The following is a 17,556-nucleotide window of genomic DNA, read 5'->3' as shown; positions in this document are numbered from 1 at the left end:
GCGTCTAGGTTTAAAAACGAAAACGGTAATAGATATTTACGTATTCCGTTGTAGACACTACATGTATCACACACACACACACACACATGTGCCATGGTTATTTATGGGCTATGAACGGTATTCAAGGTGAAGATGGTATCGTCAATAATATTATCCTTTTTTGCACCGATCGTATTTGACACACACGGAAATATCGTTTTCGAAATCTATAGATCGAAATTCGAATAACTCTCATGATATACTTCCCTCTCATACATGACTTCAGAATTATTGTCACAGGCTCGAACATCCGTTACTGGAAAAACGTATTTTTCTTTCACTATTATCTTTCTCGCGTGTACATGTTCTCGCTCTGCAGAAATAAGGGTGGTGGGGTTGAGCTGTCAACCTATCTGCAGTTATTCGTGAGCCAAGTCGGAAGCACGTGGCTACTAGCCGTTTTGTTAGCAATAAAAGAAGATCATATATAATATTGTAATTACGCTGTTGATCTACGTCGACAATGGGCCCATAATCTACATACACAGATACGCTGGTACTCTATTGTTTACAAAGCGATTCTGGCGAAAATTCGAATCACGGAAAGTGCATATACTACCACCATTAGCAATGGGTGGCGTTTTGTACATGCTATATGAGAGTCCAAAAACGCGCTCTATAGTTCTCCCCCTCGGTAATGGATATAATGACCGTTGGATGATCGTGAATACAAACGTGTAAGTGACATAATAAAATATGTGACATGCAGTGATGAATAATTATATTTTCATACACATTTGTTTTTTTTTTATTTCGTACAATTGGATGCCCGATTGATAAACCCAGAGGCAGTAGCTGAGTGATGTGCGAGAGGAAGGCTTCGCTAAAAACGCTTACCTGTAGAAGGCATGGCTATCAGAGATTTCAGTCATTTGTCGTTAGTCGGAGAATGAAGATTCGCTTCTTAGGCGCGCTAGTAATGAAACACTTTTCTACTTCTACTGCTACTGCTTCCGGTGTGCCGCGATTGATGTGAAACAGTAGTAGCTTTATTGGAGCTATCATAAAACGTGGTGCCTGGGATCTAGAAAGTCAATTTTCGTGAAAGTTACTTCTCAAACTTACCCTTGATCGTGTTGTACTAGCGACACAAAGGTCGATCCACCAATTTATACTGCGGCTGTTGGTGAGTGAATGGAAACTAGTTCTTAGGTATTCTGTTACTGGTAAGCTATTGGGGAAACGTTTCGCACGGTTTAGCACAGTGGTACTACAGAAGGAAAATTCTTGTCTAGAATAGTGCTTGTTCGGAGGTCTTTCGATAGTTATTATATGTTTGTAATTCTTATTTGTTTTAATGTGTAAAGCGAATAAAAATTAGTACATTTAGATGTTTAGCTTAGGTATAGTTAGCTCATACATTTTATATCAATGGAGTAAATACAGTTTAATAACCATTACTAGTATTACTAACAATTATTGTGTGTTGGTAACCAATTTGTGAATTGTGTACTAAGGGATGGGGTCTAGCTTTTAATCAGAGAATTAAATCGTATCTATATTAATGTCTTCATGTCTTCTTGTTCTGCCTGTTTGAAATCATCTGAAAAAGCGACAGTAGAAAGCTTTGTTCGATTTATATCTTTGTTCAAACCATTCTGAAAATTTGTTTTTTTTCGAAAATTTGGCCTAAAAGTTACTAAAAGATGAGAAATTCGATATCTGAAACTATAAATGAATTTTTCATGCCAAATTCAATTTTACCAAAATAATTAAAATGTACGAAAATTTCGAAACGATCAATGACCTATACGCAGAAATGAATCTCTTGAACTTCTAATCGTAAACAGTTATCTTTGCGACTGATAGTCTGATACTTATTAATCGGCTCCACTCAGCATAATAGTTGTTCAGTGACGCTGAACAATTCGCTCTGACATATACAGCTCGATTAAACAATGACATTCTATTACCACTCACTGTGTACCTATTGTGACCCTATTTTACTGGATAGAAATCTGATTCATTTTCGATCAACAGCTCGTGCACTGTCTTTAAATCGGTAGTTTTGCTGGTAATGTTGCAAGTAGTGTCATAGTGAAAATTATGTGTCATGCTCAAAATGTTTGTTTTTAAGTGGTTCGGAATTTTATTTCCATTGTATGATTTATACTGTATATTTAGCTTGATGCGATTTTTTCTAAAATATACAACCGGTTGAAATAAACTGCTATTAGAAGTTATTAGTAAAATATTAGTTATTTTAAGAAAATCAAAGTACGTTATCGAAATACAAATGCCATTTTCAATCTTGTTTGAAGCAAAGAAAAACTTATTATTTCTGTTTTGTTTTATTGCTCACCGAGGTTGCTAATATTTTTTTTCAAATAATTAAAATAGTTGAATGTTCTCAGTAAATCATTTTACGACCATCTAGCCAAGAATGTGCTACAGTAAAAAATGAGCGAATTTATTAGCTCGCAAATGGATTATTTTCAAGTTCCCTCTTGCCGCTATTTCACACATATGAAAATACTCATTGCAAAACTACTCCACTCACAATAAATTCAATTTCTATCGTCGGGTTCAATTTTTGCCACCATGGAGGCAAGTTCAATTTCGGCAAAAATAATTGCTTCGATAATAGCTAATTATATCAGCTTTTGGACGTTCGGCGCGATTCTGCCCCTTCATCGCGCGTTATAAACGACTTGCTTATATTTTCGCTAAACATATCAACTAACGATTGGAGTATGTCTTTAATTTTCGAGTGCATTCAATATTCAGATGCAGCGAGCTTTTGTGGGAGTTGAGGTTCCACTATACAAATAATTCTAACGAAACCGCAGATTAATTGGTTCCAAAATTTATTGAGAAAAGACGACGGCTCTCTTCATTTTACAGTTATTCACCCTTCCACGATCATCTAAGTGTAGACAGCTGACTTCTGGGACGCGAAACATGATTAAACATTCCGTTTCCAAAGCTGTTGGTACGCTCACTGCGGATCTGTGCATAACTATGTGACTGGTCCAATCCAGTTGCCGGCAGTTCCAATCAAGTTCATTCTACTTACAGTCTGTATCAACTGCTATTTTCAAGCTTCGTGTGCTGTTGCCAGTGATCCGTTCAACAACTCTATTGGATTCCTTATTCCATGCATGCCCCTAGTGCAGGTTGCCGTATTTTACTTTCTCGTTTTTGTGTTGCCTCGCCATCAGTTTTACTCGTTTTCAATCAATTTAAGAGCCCAACTTTCAGTTTCATTTTCAAATTACTTTATTCTTTGTAGCCGTGAAATACTGAAAATATTCAGTCTTACTGCAAATCATTTCGACATAGATACTTCAACTGTTCTTTTGGGATGTATTGAATCGATTTCATTATTATTCAAAACTCATTTGTTTAGGGCAACTGTATCAACAGATATCCAATGCGAAGTATTTCTTCCAGCTGAACACCCAACGAAAAGGTAGTATTCCATATAGTTAGGAATAAATAAGTTCTCTTTGGTTTGGACTGGACTTTAAGAAAAACAATTTCACATTTTAATATGGTATAGTATCGCCAGGCCTACAAGTTCAAATAGTTATAAAATCTGCTTAAAAATATCGTACTTATCTGTGTCGTGATTTTTTTAACGATTAGACATTTTGACCAACATATGATAAGTTCAACGAAAACTCTATTCCATTCAAATGTTGATTAGACTTTGCTTGAATTAAAGTTGGCTGATTTACCTCTTACACTTTTTTTTTGATTGAACCAACTGAACGAAAACGAAAACCTGTGCTCTTGTTACTGCTGTAAATACAATTCAAGTAAAATGGAGAGTATTATTTTTCAAACAGCATCATAAAACATTATTTTTTATTGGATTTTGTATTGGTTATATTATCATATCACTTGTTATCACAGCCGATCAATTCAGTTGTGTTTTCAAAACGGCGTAAGTTTTTGTTCTCCCGTACACGCTATACTAAATTGAACAAAGCTTCTTCGCAAAGACGGTAGTGATTTCTTCTTCCGTACCAGCAAGTACTGATGCGTACCGGTTTTGCATCGTCGGTTCAATAGTTTTGGCACTTATCGCCTTATACTTACGGAAGCGGGAGTTCGAGCTGGATGAACAACGAGAGCTTTGAATCAAGATTTGTGAAAATTGGTTTAATCGTTGTTGAGAAATAGAAGTGAATTCCGTTTTTAGAATCAGAAACCGAGGAGTAGTAGTCCTAAAGTAGTTTTATATATCCACCAACTAACTAGATTTATTACTAGATTACGAAAATCGGTTCTACCATCTCCGAGAAAAGTGAATGTCATATGTTTTCTTTTTTTTTGTGCACATCACCCTGTAATTTTGGAACCGAAAGTCGGTTCGGGATCAAATTCAATAGCAGCCTATGAGACCGTAAAACCTTTAATTTTATCTGAGGTTGTGAAAATCGGTTCAGCCATCTCTGAGAAAATTGAGTGACATCATTTGTCACATACACACAGACATACATACCTACAGACATACACACACATATACATTTTAGATCTCGACGAACTGAGTCGAATGCTATATGGTACTCGGTCCTCCGGGCTTCGGTTGTACAGTCGGTTTTCACAGCGATTGCAAAGCCTTTATATATGAAGGCAAAAACATATTCCTACAAATTGGTTGATTGGCTAAAAGATTTTTAAATGAATGGTCTTGCGGCTCTCGTCGGAAATATCTGAAATAGTGGTCATTAAACTACACTACAAAATGGAGTTCATATCGATTACTCAGAGCTGCTTAGACTGATTTTCACAATCTTTATTTCAAACAAGAGTCTTGTAATTCTATAGGTTACCATTGATATACTATACTATTCACACGTTCAAATTTGAACTAATTACAACTAATTTTGAATTTTATATGATTTTTCAAAGTTGGTCATTTCACACTTTTCTTGCATTTTTTCGAATAAAAGTGGCAACAACACTCGTCTCTCAGGAGGCTCAACAGTCGCTCAAATTCTACTCGGAACTCTAGAAAAAGTTGTTTGTAATATAGTGTAGAACAAAACAGTTTCATTTAAATGGGTAATATATTTTCATAATAGGCTGGATTTCAGTTTGATTAAAAAAAATGTGATTTCCCATAGAAATGAAGCTTCAAAACTATGAGGCGAGGGTATGTCACGTTTGGGTATAGGACCAAAAGTTAGGTCAAAGTATATGCTTTCGAAAGAGTAAAGGTAGATTTAGCATAGACTTGCGCAGGTTTGTTGAAATTTGGATTATAAAAAAATGAGTTCTCACCCTGACAACATTATTGCCATAAAATTTGAAGCACCAAATTCCAAGGATCAACAGTTGAATTGACTGCGCATGTTTGGTCACCAGAAACTGAATATTTTTTCTTATTCGAACATATATGTTTTGACAATTTCGTATCATAATGTTATATTTATCAAATCTGACGACAGTTCCGAAATATTAAATTATTTAAATTGGAAACACACCAAACAATTGTATAGGTCGTTAACGTTATCAGTCCGCATTCTATTCTTGTTTATTGACAAGCAGGGCTAGGAAAAAGAACTTATTCATTGTTTTAAGAACGACGCTTTTTATCATACCGCATGTTCATTTTTTTTCGAAGCGTAATAACTGTAGCAGTGTAAAGATATTGCCGGCATCAGTGCATGTATTCATCTTATAAATACGTTCCAAATCGATTACATTCGTTAATATAAGTTATCATCGGGAGTATACATATGGAATATGAAATAGCTCAAAATATGGAGTTTGGAATTAGTTGATATCTATAATCCAAAAAGTGATGGATTTTAAATGGAATCAAAAAGGACATAGATGAAACATTTCATTTCAAGTTGTTTTACCTGTTTTTATAAATATAAAAAATAGGTATAGAATTCTCTCAAACTTTAGAAAAATTTTCCGAGGCCCGGAGGGCCGAATGCCATATACCAATCGATTCAGCTCGACGTGTGTGTGTGTGTCTGTATGTGTGTTGTCATCCAAGAGGTCGAGATCTCAGAGATGGCTGGACCAATTTTGATCAAACTAGTCGCAAATGAAAGGTCTCCCCGTCACCCTGAACGCTATTGAATGGTTTTGAGACCGGATGTTTACTTTTTAAGTTATACGAAGTTTTATGTCAAAATTTTCAGGTTTTTGACAGTATCTATCACAATTGACCTTGAAAACAGAATATGTTTCCAGACTTAGATTCTGCACGGTAATAGCTATCCAACAAGCCATAGATTGTTAAAATCCGTCCATTTTTAACGGAGATATCGAAATTTTTGTGTAAGCGATTTTTCCCCTATTCCAGCAGTAGAAGTTTTGAGCGCTGTCTGGCAAAGAAATACTTGGGAGCAACACAAAAAACGATTTTTTTATACTGTCACATACATTTGTTTCTAAGTACCCAAAAGAGTGTGTACAGCATGATATTTTGCCTTGAACCGATTTTAGCACGGTTCGTTTTTGGCAACATAATTGTTTGAATATGACATAAATAAACCAGATGATGGCAGAATTCAGTCAGATCCAACTTCCGGTTTCGGAGATAGTATAAAAAAGTCTATTTCACATAAATTAATCAGGTTTATCGGGTTAGCAGATTTGGATAGTCGATTAAAAAATAAACTTTTTTTCAGTTTTATTGGTATTCAGTTTTCGATTCAGAAGGCACCTAAAAATTTAATTCGTGCTATGATTTTTCAAAGATGTCTACACTGATTTTCACACATTTTGAAAAAAATGTAAACTATACAGCTACTCAGGTGAATTTATCTGATTTCGGCCATACCGATTTTAGAATTCCGGTTCCAGTGTCGTATCGTTTCTCAAAGCTCAATTGTTTTCTAAAAAAAAGCCAAATCGAATTCAAATAAATCCAATTTTATCCAATTCTGGAACTGTACGATGATGAATTTTTAAAATTCAAAGCGATGTAGAAGATGACAATCCCGAAAAGAGTTAAAGTTGGACTCAAAAATATTGCAATTTATTCGTCATATGGCCATACGAATCGGTTTAGGTTATGCTGGTTCCTGAATACCGGCTCTAGAAGTAACTTAAATTACCCTAAACTCTAAAGTGGAAATTACTTCGACATATCATGAAATTGTTGATTGATTGTTACACTTCTAGATTCACATTCGATCCTATTTGCAGTTTCGACATTACAGAGTAATGAGTGATTAAAATCTCAAATTGCCACTTAAAACGACGGACATTAGAATAAGTTCATGAAAACTGAAACACCGAAGAATATTCATGAAAAAAACACATGCGGATTGACAAAAAAGAGATCATTTCACTGCTAGGTGGATTAAGTACGTTTTTTTTTATAATACCGTTGTCTGACGTTCACTTCAAGGAAACGGTAGAAGACAGAACGAAACAATAAAACAATAGTTTTCTTCGAATATGAATAACGAGTTAGAAAATTTTTGGAAAGCATTCAAAAGAAAATTCAAACAATCTAAATGGAGACGAGACCGATTCGAGAAAAAGCATTTGGAGTGGTTAGACGAATATTCATTACCACCATCTGACACATCATAACTTTCAAGCAAACCTAATAAATGATTCTATGAATATAGTGGTCGGTCTAAACGGCACCGCACTAAGGTATTGAGAGCAAAATATTCAATTCAGCTTTGCGTAAAGTATTCATATACGCTGCTAAAATAAATCCACAAATTTTCAAATAAACTGTTTTAATCCACCTAGTACTGTAATGATGTCTTTCTCATATGAATCATAATATCATATATAATACCGTGGTATTCTTCAAAATAATTTTCTTCGATTCTTGAAAGAATAAGTTTTTTTGGCCGTCTACTTATAATTACTACTGAGTGGAGTAGTTTGAGTCTAGTTTCGAAATGTTTTTCACGATTTTAATTTCGCACCTTTAAGTGATGGTATCAAATTTTGAACACACTCTACCCTATAATTCTGGATCCAGATAAAATCCAGAAGTTTTGTAAAGGACCATAGGACCATTAATTTTTAGAAATCAGTAGAAAGTAATTTAAAATTGAAATTTTTACACTAGTCACCCTGTAATTCCGAAACCGGAAATCGGACGCAGATGAATTTCAGAAACTTTTTTATGGGACCATAAAACCATTCATTTGAATATGATTTTGTGAAAATTGGTTATCTCTGAGAAAAGTTTCTACACATATTTTCATTTTTGCACATTTTTCCCATAATTCCGGAACTAGAAGTCAACACTTTTTTTGTTTTGTAAAATCCGAGGTTTTTGTACTTAATATTTTTATCGATCTTTTTTTTTATTTTTTTTAAATAACTATTTATTGGAATATGAGTTAAAATTAAATTATTAAGATTTAAATTGGGTGTTCAGCCACAAGTGGTGACTTTTCAGCCCTATTATATATATGATTTGGTTATTACCATGAGCACATGATTTGCTTCCGCAATTCTGAGATTTTTGTGTAGGGAAAATTCTAAACCTACTTGTATTGTGTAATGGGGAAAAGGAACTTATACACTAACTTACTAACTAATACAGAGAGCGAATCGATTCAATTGAAGATTGCATCGATTTTTGTTGGAATTTGCTTATAATATTATGTGACATTACATCTAATGGTTCTATATTTGTGAGTCTGTGTAACTCATTTGTACTAAACCAGGGAGGACGCTTCAAAATCATTTTCAGAATTTTATTCTGAATCCTTTGAAGCGTTTTCTTCCTGGTGGAACAACAACTTGACCAAATTGGTACTGCATAAAGCATGGCTGGTCTGAAAATTTGTTTTTAAATTAACAATTTGTTTTTTAGACAGAGCTTAGAATTTCTGTTTATAAGAGTATATAAACATTTAATATATTTATTACACTTTGCCTGGATTCCTTCAATGTGATCCTTGAAAGTGAGTTTTTTGTCATACATTAAACCTAAGTATTTAGCTTGATCAGACCATGTCAATTCCAAGCCATTTAATTTGAGAATGTGATCATTGTTTGGTTTAAGAAAAGAAGCTCTTGGCTTATGAGGAAAGATAATTAATTGCGTTTTTGCTGCATTTGGTTTAATTTTCCATTTTGACAGATAATCACTGAAAATATTTAAACTTCTTTGTAGGCGTTATCGATCTTTTAATGTAACCATTCAAATGATTAAATCGTGAACATTAATTACTAAGAATTTCGTAGAAAAACCATTGAGCATATGAAATGTGGTATGTGATATGTGATATATGTGATATTGTGTACTGCTTGAAACCATATACGAAAACTAACTGATACCGTTTAACTTAAACAGGATAAAGATCATAATTTACCAATAAGAAATTGTAATCCATTGCCGATGTTTGAAAATCCATTATCTAAAATATTAGCAATATCTTTATTCAAAAATTTTTAAAATTTCGAAAGCAGAGCCGCCGAGAGAAAAGTCGAACCGCGGAAACAATATTATGATACTCTTTCGAAGGACAATTTCGTCGAAAGGGTCATATCGCTGAATGGGTCATTACGCCAAAAACGTCGTTTCGCCGAAAGGAACTTTTAACCAGTAATACTTTCGAATACATCACATTATTAATTAGAAAACTACAAAATTTATTCCTCAAAAATGTTTAAATGTTTTACTTTTCTCATATGAAACGGCTATGCAATCGCTGTGAAAACCGAATTTTCAGCCGAGGGCCGAATTTCGTATACCATTCGATTCACCTCGACGAACTGAGCAAATGCCTGGCGTGTGTATTTGTGACATAAAATGTCCCTCAATTTTCTCAGAGATGGCTGAACCGATTTACACAAACTCAGCCTCAAATTCAAAGTCTTAGGCCCATAGGCTGCTATTGACTGCTAATCTACTTTTTTACGACTGTAACGGTCACCAGGTTCCGGCTCTGGAAATAGATTGTCAAAAACTCCGTCGGAACGTTTTTTCGATTTCTCATGGAATGTAAATTCAGTTAACGGATAATGCCGCAAACATTTGCCTAGTAGATATTGCAAAGCAAATGCTTTGGTGCTTAGTATACAATAAAGTCAACAAGTTTTCTTGGGATTCCCTTTTTGAGGATCATGAATCAATTTTATTATGTTTCATTTGTCTTTATTCTGAATCAATTCAAACTAAGATTTTAGGATAATTTAGAATAATACATGTGATGTGCATGTAGTGTTTTGCCTTTCTCGTATAGAAAGGTTATGCAATCACTTTGAAAACCGACTTTTGAACCGAGGCCCGGAGGGCCGAGTGTCGTATACCATTCGACTCAGTTCGTCGAGTACGCAAAATGTATGTGTGTGTATGTGCGTATGTGTGTATGTAACGTTTTTTGCACTAACTTTGCTCGGAGATGACTGAACCGATTTTCACAAACTTAGATTCAAATGAAAGGTCTTGTGGTCCCATACAAAATTCCTGAATATTATTTGAATCCGACTTTCGGTTCCGGAATTATGGGGTAAAATGTGCAAAAAAATGTGAAAATATGTTTTCTAGCTTTTCTCATAGATGGCGCGACCGATTTTCATAAACTTAGGTTCAAATGAAAGGTCCTGTGGCCCCATACGTAATTCCTGAATTTAATCTGGATCCGACTTCCGGATCCGGAAATATAAGGTAAAGTGTGTTAAAAATTTTATACCATCACTGAAAAGGGCGAAAAACCGTAAAAAGTTTTCTAAATCGACCTTAAATCTTTTCCAATTAATAGTTTTTATCAATAGACGGTCAAACAAACCGATTTCGGTTATTCTATTTAGGAATCGAAGAAAATTATTTTGAAGAATACCACAGTATTATATATGATGGTATGATTGATATGAGAAAGGCATCATTACACCACTAGGTGGATTAAAACAGGTTTTGCCTTTCTCATATAGAAAGGTTATGCAATCACTGTGAAAACCGACTTTCCAACTTTTGTCATATACCATTCGACTCAGTTCGTCGAGTACGCAAAATGTCTCTCTGTGTGTGTGTGTATGTAACGTTTTTTTGGAATAACTTTTCTCGGAAATGCCTGAACCGATTTTCACAAACTTAGATTCAAATGAAATGTCTCGTGGTAGCATACCAAATTCCTGCATATTATTCGGATCCGACTTCCAGTTCTGGAATTATGGGGTAAAATGTGCAAAAAATTGTGAAAATAAGTGCACTAACTTTTCTCATAGTTGGTGCGACCGATTTTCACAAACCTAGGTTCAAATGAAAGGTCCTATGGTCCCACACGTAATTCCTGAATTGCAATCGGATCCAACTTCCGGATACGGAAATATAGTGTCAAGTGTGTTAAAAATTGTATACTATCACTTAAAATGGGGAAAAACCTTAAAAAAATTTCTAAATCGACCTCAAATCTTTTCCAATTGATAGTTTTTATCAGTAGACGGTCAAACAAATCTATTTCGGTTATTCTTTTAAGAATCGAAGAAAAATAATTTTGAAGAGTACCTCAGTATTATATATGATAGTATGATTGATATGAAAAAGGCATCATTACACCACTAGGTGGGTTAGAACAGGTTTTTTTCTTTAGCGATTAGGTATTAAATATCTGATTATTCATAATTTTTAATCGAGATATATTTATTTTTTATTCATGTAGATGAAAAATTACAGTGTTGACATTATGTTGCGATCAACTATGTTAAATCTTCACATGTTTGAAAAAAAACCATTCTCGCTTCCTGATCAGCGAAGTTTCTTGTAAGAACTCAAAGTAACATCATATAATTCACATACCAAATGTATTTTTTTTATTAGGAAGAATAGAAAACAATTTAATTTTTTTTTATTTGATCCGTTAAACCAATTTCTAACAGTCCGTTTTTCTCCATGTAGTGGTGCCTATCAATCACTTGAATGAAACTAATTGATTTGAAAGTAAGTAATTATGTAGATTGAAAGATAAACATTATCAGAAGTGATCTATCAGTACGAGTTATTCGAACTTCTTGTGAAGTCGGAAGTAAACATCTGATTCACATAATTTTCCTATCTATGAACGCCGACAGGAAATGAGAAAATTTAGCGTATCTCAGTTGAAAGATCTAATTGATTCAGTTAAAATTTACTGATGAATCGTAATAAATTAATAAAGCTCACACATTTGTAACAAAATGATGTAATAATTTCATATCTTGATTTCTAGACAGTTGGATGTATTCTCAGTGCATCTGTAAATTTACGTGGTTCTTTATAGTAATGGACAGGGAGATATCTTATGAAAAGACATAAATTAATTTAGTTCAACACGAGAGAATCTGTTTTTTTTATTGTAGTAGCTTATCTCGTGCAAGTCATATTTGCGATTCTTATCACGATACTATCAGACCGTTACCTTTTGTCAAATTAAATATTTTGTCCGATTCCACAATCTAATTGCAAAGAAAGATATCATAAAACCGACTAATTGCAGTAATTCAATCTTTTCAACTGTCAATCATAGATATTTTTGGGAGATTTTGGGGAACTTGTGAGCCTTGATTTCCTGTTTGATATTATTCACCCCATCAATGGGAAAATATAATTAGTATTTCATAGTATGGTATGCGGATAGTTGACACATGTGTCATTATTAGTCTGATAAGCTGATCATGTTGGAAATAAGGAGTTTTGGACTGAATATGACAGTCAGTTATTAGTGTAGGTTACGAGATATTTTCGAAGACGAGTATTACTAGCTTATGTGATATTTCAGTAGCTGTTACTGATCGATCAAGACCGACAGCTGTTTCTATCGATAATTGAAACTAATTATGTGAGAGATATGGCATTTACCCTAATTTTAATTATCAATTTTTTCAACTTTTCTATTTCATGTTATGTTAGATTAGGAAGGTTTGAATGTTGAATCTATAATTTTCCATATTCCAAAAAAAACTTAATTATTTGGTTTGTTGAAATAGATGTAGTTTTCCATTACATAGATCTAATCATAACACATATGGGAAGGTTTTAAATGAACTCTGACCTTTCATATGATATAAATATCAAATACAATTTCGGTGCAATTGTAATAATTGTCCCTTCCTGGAAAATTCGATTTGCATGTCTTCATGTTGGAACCAAAGTCGAATTCCTATTTCGAACTCTTATTGCCGGAGCTTCGAAAGTAGTGTTCAATAAACTCAAAAATGGAAATCACATCGGTTGCTAAAGCAAATTATTGATTTTTTCTGATCCGACTGCCTTTTCCTTTAAATATAATGATATATCCTGGTATAAAGTGACGATTCAAATCCTGTTTCAATCAGCCTGTGGTGTAATAATGAATTTTTTTAAAACTATTGATATTAGAAAGCGTAACAAGCTCCATTTTTATGATTATTTCCTATACCTACTGAAACCGGAGACTGGTAGAGCCAAAGTCGGTTCGATTGGCCATCAACTTACGTGCCTTGAAAATTGAACCAGTTAAAATATTTTTTAGTGTTTTGCATCGTCATTTAAATATCTTTAATATGAATCTAAGTTTGTGAAAATAGGAAATCAGTATTGCCAAAGTTAGCCATCAACTAACAAGATTTACACGCAGAAAAAAATATTGTAAAAACAAATCCGGGAAACGATTTTTTTGTTGACAATTCTGATTTGATTCAACCAATGTTTGTAAAAAGGCCTATAATTCTAATCTAAGTTTGTGAAAATTGAAGTTGTAATTTCTTAAAAATCCAACAGATTTATATTTTGCTGTTTCACGGCTGTTCGGCTACCAATAGAAATTGACCTTCAATGACCTTTATGAGCAGCCTAGATATCCGTGCCGGTAGCGGATCTCAACTGGCTAAGAATAAAAGTCTATTCGCACTATTCCAGGACGGGACCATCCGGGACGATCCGGGACGTTTTTTTTCTCATCGGCGATGACTGAGCTGCCGGCGTGTGCATGTACAGTATGTTACATAAGAGCGTGGTGATTACTCGCGATCGGTAATGTGGAATGGTGTGAGGGCAGTAGTGTCCTCGCAGCCGAAAGGTCCCAAAATGACCCAAGCTGATGCGACGAAATGCATGAAAAAGTCGAAACAGTTTGTGAGTAAGTGGGTGAATCGTTTTAAAGAGGTGAAAAATGTCGACAACTTTCGATTTGTGAAACAGGTGAATCCGATATAAACTTTACACGAAGGTGCTTCAAAACTTTGCAAAAACCGATGTTTAGTGAAAAACATGTGCAAAAACGTCTTGAATGGGCAAAGGAGCAAAATGGTGTCGTGACCTTGGATTGGCCCTCTTAGTCGCCCGATTGGTCCAATTGAGAACGTTTGGGCTCAAATGAAGATGAAGCGTGTCTAAAACCGACCACACAATTTGAAACAGCTTGTTCGCCGAATTTGAAGGCCGTTTTCAGAGAATACGCACAAAATCTCGCTCAAAGTATGCCTCGAAGGTGTCAAGCTATTATTAACGTTGAAGGGGATTGGACTTGCTATTAATAGCATGCAAGTTTTTGATCTAATAAAACCTTATTGAAAAATATTTTCACGTTGAGTCTTTTCATTTTCTCACAAAATTGACCGCGCTCTTATGTAATTGACCGCGCTCTTATGGAACAGATCTGTATTGGAATACCGGATCCGGCATAAAAGCCATTTGGTTGCCACCAATATTCCTCGCCGAGTTTTTCGCACCGTCGGCACCGAGAAAAACTCGGCGAGGAATATCGGTGACAACCAAATGAATTTAATGCCGGATCCGGCATTTCAATACATGCTCACGCCAGCAGCTCAGTCATCGCCGATGAGGATAAAAACGTCTCGGAATAGTGCGAATAGACTTTAACTCTTCGGTCCCCCTTTCCCGGTGGTATAAGTCCTCCAAATACCGTTCAGCATCGTTTCGGGGATGCAGAATGTTTTTTTTTGTTTTGTGCTGTTTTCCCACTTCTCAGTTTTTTTTAATCTTTTCTCTCCCTTCAGAAAATTGACAAGAAGTCACGGCACTTCAACCGATTAGTTCTGATTTCTGATGAGGCCTATAATTCAAATCAAAGTTGGTGAAAATCGATGTTGTATGATGTTCGTACATACAATCGCATACCATAAACCGAATGAATTTAATCTACACCAATCGTCGGATGATATTAAGGAGATTTTCATGTTTGTTTTATTTTATGCAAATGACCTACAATTAAAAAAAGTTTCAATTATGCCCCACTTCCATTTTTAAACATTTCTATGACAGTTGAATTTTTTTACAATTGCATTGGAGTTCAATGAGTATGAAAAAGAACTGGTCAAAGTGTCAAAAAGGTATCACAGTATATGGATATTTTTCAAAATCGATGAACTGATATGTAAGTGCTCCTAACAAACGTGGAAATGATCAGATTTGATAAGAAAAATATGACGAAGAATGTCCCACACACTTTCGTCAACCAAGATGTTGGAACGGATTTTGACGTATATTATAGTTTACGAAAATTGATAAGATTATTCGCAACAGTGTTTTGGGCTGAAACCGCAGGATGTCTAATAAAATTATGAAATATTGTACGAATAATTAAGTTTGGTCAATTTTATTGAAATAGTAACAAAATCATAAAAAAAGTTAATTTAATGAATAGAATTGGTTGAAGCTGCAATTTGTTTTCCTTTAATGGATTTAGATTTTTTAAAAAACTTTTTCACTGAATTAATAAAAACCATAACATTGAAAGAAGAAGATACAAATAACACTGAAGATATAGATCATTTATTTAACAAAAATAAAAATATATTTGTTCAAATTTAAATTTGGTTTATTTTCGTATACGTGTTATTATAATTATAAATAATATATTTTAAACCGATCAGCACTATCACCCGATTCGTCTGGAAGGCTTTGCTTCTAACCATTACGACGACAGTTTTTTTCAAGTTTTGATCTGCTTTTCTAAGTTGGTCGTATTTTTGCTGTTGATAAAACGGTTTATAATAATCGAATGATTTATTGCCGAATTTATGTAAATCCACTTACACTGATTACACCAGAAATTACCGAGCATGCTATTTTTCTTTGAAATAAATTCTGAACTGTAAAACATGTCGCAACGTTGGTCGTATGTATGCGGATCAATGATAGTTTCTTCTGGCTTCTTGCCCTTGACTAAAATAACTGAAATACAATTGGTTAAATAGTTGATAATGTCTCAATAAACTCCATGGTTGTAAAAATAATATATTTAATGAGGCACTCTGCTTTAGTTTTAAGATGCCGAGAGCAAGGTTTTCACATATACCACTTAGACACCTGAAAAAATGTTGCAGAGAAACCATAAGATTTTTTGTTACATATTCATTGAAACTTTTCCATTGAACATAAGTAGACATTTTAATATTCTGTATAAACTAATGTTATGCTGGAGTCGGTTGAGTTAACGTACTAATTTTCGTCAGGGTAATCAATGGATTGTACACAAACGTTTTACAATGAAGTGTGTAGGTTGTTAAGTATCGTAACAATTAAAAGCTTAATTTTTCCCCTTACCAATTTTTCGGAAAAGAATCAAGTGTACAGTTTGAATATATTCATCATTTAGCAGCAGAAACCAACATAAGAAAAACATATTGCACAGTGAAAAATACATTTTGTCATCAAAATACAATAAATTGTATTTAACTGAATAGTTCCGATTGAGAATCACTTATTTCCGCTGTGGAATTGGTTGGTCAAATGAAAAATACAATGATTTATTAATATAAGAAAATGTAAGAAAACTTCAAAGTTGGAAGTATCAATTTCATATAAAATATCGTTTGCTGTGAGATACACAACTTTTCCGTTTCCATTCAAATGCAAATTATACTACTGTTGAAAACCGTTATAACCTTTCACAATAAATTCATTTAAGCAGCCAGAAAAGTTAAATTTTAATAAATTAAAAACGTCCAGCGCTTGTTATTATTGTTTGTAAAAGTAATGATTTTAAAATAAATTTCCACGATTATTTAAAATAATATTTTTATTTACAATAAAATTGATTGATAGTAAGAACATGATTAACTTGTACACTAAAAATCTGCTGCAAAGTATGCAGATGATCAAGTTCTGTATTGCAATATAGTTACAGAGATTTGTTGGTTTCCATCTCCATAGCAATCTTGGAAAAGACGCTTGTAAAAAGAAAAAAACTCAGATTTAATCCATTCCAAGAGTATGCAGTAGATCCATGGTAGAATGAAAACTTTCTTTTCAAATTTTGATCGTTTTCCATCCTACTGATTAAATCTGAGTTTTTTTTCTTTAAAAAGCGTCGTCATTCATTTCAATTCAGTTCATTGGCTCGATTTTTCTATTAAACATAAGGGTCGGAGGTCAGAGCAAGTCTCCTTTTATCAAACTGATTGTTTAAGATAGTAGATACAAATAAAATATAATTGATCCGATATACGGATTCAAAAAAGGTTTGAATTTATTAAATCAAGGGGCCAATATACAATCCTAGAAAAATAGAATTTGCCACAATAATTGTTTGTCTAAAGCAGAAATTGCCCTTACATTACGTGAATTCGTATTAAATAGAAATCTTAAACGTATAGCTTCGGTTAAAAAACGCGTTTTGTTTACATTCCGTCATCTACTTTTCT

General features: G+C 33.9%; 1 protein-coding gene across 1 annotated transcript in view; it reads left to right on the top strand.

Annotated features, from left to right (window-relative positions):
- Positions 1–833: 833 nt before the first annotated feature.
- The window catches only part of LOC131440744 (UNC93-like protein), a 48,968-nt gene continuing 32,245 nt past the window's right edge, over positions 834–17,556 (top strand). The window contains exon 1 of the mRNA XM_058612279.1: positions 834–1,165. The gene's annotated coding sequence lies outside the window, so the exon portion shown is untranslated. The remainder of the gene's footprint in view (positions 1,166–17,556) is intronic.

Source organism: Malaya genurostris, chromosome 1, assembly GCF_030247185.1.
Source record: "Malaya genurostris strain Urasoe2022 chromosome 1, Malgen_1.1, whole genome shotgun sequence".
Taxonomy (NCBI): domain Eukaryota; kingdom Metazoa; phylum Arthropoda; class Insecta; order Diptera; family Culicidae; genus Malaya; species Malaya genurostris.
This window is presented reverse-complemented; position numbering and strand designations above follow the sequence as displayed.